Below are 3,379 nucleotides of genomic sequence, written 5' to 3' on the forward strand. Positions count from 1 at the left end.
AGCTGAACCTCGCCATTGAGAGCACTTGTTTTATTAGTTTATTGCAAGGCTAGACTTTACATCAAATATATTAAGATTGAATTTGACAAAGAAAGACATAGCTTGATAGACACTTTCAAGTGCAAATGAAATATCATTAGCCTTACTGAGTACACATATTTACTTTGTGCGGTGTCCCTCTGTCTTGTGGATCCTTCAAAGCTCCGTAATGGAGGTTGTCTGGATCTTGATAATCGTGGTGATTACATTTTCCAAAAAGTCAAAACAGTTCAAATTGGAGGAAGAACTTAGACCCAAAGTCGAGGTTATGGGTTGCTAAGTTCCAGTAATGGAAAAGGCCAAACAGCTACTGAAAGCAGTATGTTTTTCATTTTTATTTGCAACGGTGTTGCTATTTTCAGCCAATATAAGTTACCTTGTTGCTGAAATATGCATTGTTGTAGTAGTGCAATACTTGACAATACTCACCAGAACATTTGGGGTTAAAGCAGCTGAACATCCTGAATCTTTAAAAAGACTGGTGGAAAATAAACCACCACACATAGCTAAAGCCAATTCATATTGTAACATCAAGACCACTTAAACATTTCCAGAGTCCTTAGTAAGTGGGGCGCACTATCAGAACATGTAGATAGCTTGAATTCATTTCGTAGACTTTATTCTTCAAATTAAATGTAACTGGTCGTCCCTCCACTAGTCATAGGGCTACGTACATACAGTACACTCTATCAAATGAACAAAATGAGGTAAGTGGAACTGTGCATTGACAGCTGTTGCTGTTGTTCATCTTATACGCTGCATACACCAGAAAAACAACCAGGATGGTTGAGAATACCAAGGCTCCGATCAAGAGATCTTCCCAGGCAAAAGTGTATAGTTCATCGGTAGTTAAAGATAAAAGAAGAGATTACAAAGCTGTAGGATATTGAGAAGGTGGTTACTTACGTTGTAAGTCCAACTTGTTCTGGTCACCAAACAGTATGTGTCCACATGAGGCAACGGCACAGTAATACGTCAAAGCATGAGAAGGATACAGGTTCTCCATTGGCAGGTTGTACACACAGGTGTGGGTTTGTGTGTTGGGTTTCCTCTCACACTGATTATCTCCATCGGTATAAATGAGTCCTGGATGATTTTCTCTAGAGTTTTTGAACCAGGAAACACTGTTTTCTCCATCACAGCTGCCAGTGTGTACTGTACAGTTCAGAGTCACAGAGTCTCCTGGCTGGATGATCTCAGATGCTGACTGGTGGACCAAAGCTGGGATGATATAGCCTGAACCCCTCACACTGACAGTAACACCATCTACAAATTCTAAAACGTTTGCATAGCTACCTGTGCAGTAGTAAGATGCTGAGTCATGCGTACATCTGAGATCGTTAAGTGATTTACACCATTGCTTGTGTCTAGTGTGAGACGTGGATCGTTCTTAACCAGTTTAGCCAAGCCTGTTTTTCAGGTCTCAGGCTCGAAAATGACATTCCCAGAACAAATGACCATATCTTTCCTTCTAAAAGGGTTAAATTAATAATCTTTTTTCTCAAAGAAATGATAAACCTGTGAGTTGGATGTAAAAAAGTCAGAATCAATATAGATGTTTTTTATTTTAAAGAAAATTCAGATTGAACATAGTAAAAAACTGTAAATTATAGTGTCCGTCCAAAAAATATTTTTTACTTATAGTGAAAACTCCCCTTGGATGATGGTAAGGTAGACTAAAAGCTTTAGGAATCCAAAGTACAACATATAATAAGTACCCTGTATCAAGATTGATGCAAAACAAGTGATATTTGACCTTTTTAGAGACGTTTAGCAAAAAAGACTCCACCTCTGAGGTGATTTGGGTGGAAATGGGGGTTTTACCGTTTCTCTGGAACCCATTGGTCGATTTTGGTGATTGACATCTCTTTCTGACCGTTAGAGCCAAGAGAATCGAAGGGAAATCTCCCCACTCACACACATGCTAAAACAAAAAGGTGGAGGCTTCGCGGACGCAGTTTTGCATGAGAGTGAAGCTATAGGGCTATAGCTCTAGCTCTGACATCTGGAAACCGAAAAGCAGGTTTATTGCTCATGGATTATCAGAAATCATTTTAAAGGGACACAGACACATTGGATTAACCCACGGATTAACTTCAGCAGTGTTTTTATCGTTTTAATGCCATTGAAGACCACTTTTGACCGGACTACGACACAGGTGAGCCATGTTAGCGTTTCTAGCTTTCTTCTTGGATGTGCACCAAAGATAAATAATAAGGTTTTGTGAGTGAATTTCGGTGCAGTCATCTGTTAGCATTTTTCGATCGTTGCTAATTCAGAGGCCCAGCGTTAGCATTGTGTTTTTTTTTTTTATTTAAAAAAAAAATCATCAGTTAGATTTTCATTTCATTTCAAACCTTTATTTAATCAGATTGTTCCCATTGAGATCATAGATCTCTTTTTCAAGGGAGACCTGCAGCATATAGGTTCCACATGAAACATAAAACATAAAGGACATCATACGTTATATTTACAGGATACATTTACATAGTTATAGACATTTACAAGTGCCCATAGTATCAACGAGCATTTCATTTAGCCTAGCTTTAAAAACATGCAGAGGAATGAGATTGCTCAGTTTCAATTCTTGCTGAAGATTGTTCCAAGCAAGTGGAGCTGCGCACATAAAAGCTGTCTTACCTAAGACAGTCCTTGCTCTTGCAGTAGGGCCTGGCTCATTTCGTGGCATCTGCAGGCAGTGGCAAGTACTTCCGGCATCTGCCACAGAGGCCGCTACTCCGTGGTATCTGTGCCAAGTATATGCCACAGATGTTGTATCTGTGGCAAGTATATGCCACAGATGCCACAACTTGCCGTGGCAAGTATATGCCACAACTTGCCGTGGCAAGTAAATGTCACAAGTTAAGAGAAGGTTTATGGTAGCTGCCACTCGCCTTCCGTGGCAAATGCTGATATTTAAACCCGTATTTATCGCGTAAAATGTCGCTGTTTTGGCATGACTTTATCGGACTGATCTGTACACAAGACTGATGAACTGTTACTGATGGTCCGATCTCTATTTTTCAAAAAGATTAAACATTATATGTTCTATAGATTTTACTTGGAGAACGTGGTTTGTTAAAATAAATAAACGTGCTATTTTTATGATAATACTCAAGATATATTATTAGTAAGTTGACATAAAGATCTAACATTGTTGACCAGAGGTGGGAAATAGGCTAACTTGTATACTCAAGTAGCCTACTGTACTTGTGATTTAGAAATAGCCTACTTGTGCTATAAGGATAAGGACAACCAAGCGCAAAGCCTACAAGCACTGAAAAGCTGGCAAGGGGAGACGGATGAGCATGACTCAGCGTTCTGTCAAGAACTCGAACAA

General features: G+C 39.3%; 1 pseudogene; it reads right to left on the reverse strand.

Annotated features, from left to right (window-relative positions):
- Positions 1 to 757: 757 nt before the first annotated feature.
- Positions 758 to 1,467, reverse strand: LOC104964273 (uncharacterized; annotated as a pseudogene).
- Between the last annotated feature and the right edge of the window lie 1,912 nt (positions 1,468 to 3,379).

Source organism: Notothenia coriiceps, unplaced genomic scaffold, assembly GCF_000735185.1.
Source record: "Notothenia coriiceps isolate Sejong01 unplaced genomic scaffold, NC01 NC01_scaffold00037002, whole genome shotgun sequence".
In the NCBI taxonomy this organism is placed as follows: Eukaryota; Metazoa; Chordata; class Actinopteri; order Perciformes; family Nototheniidae; genus Notothenia; species Notothenia coriiceps.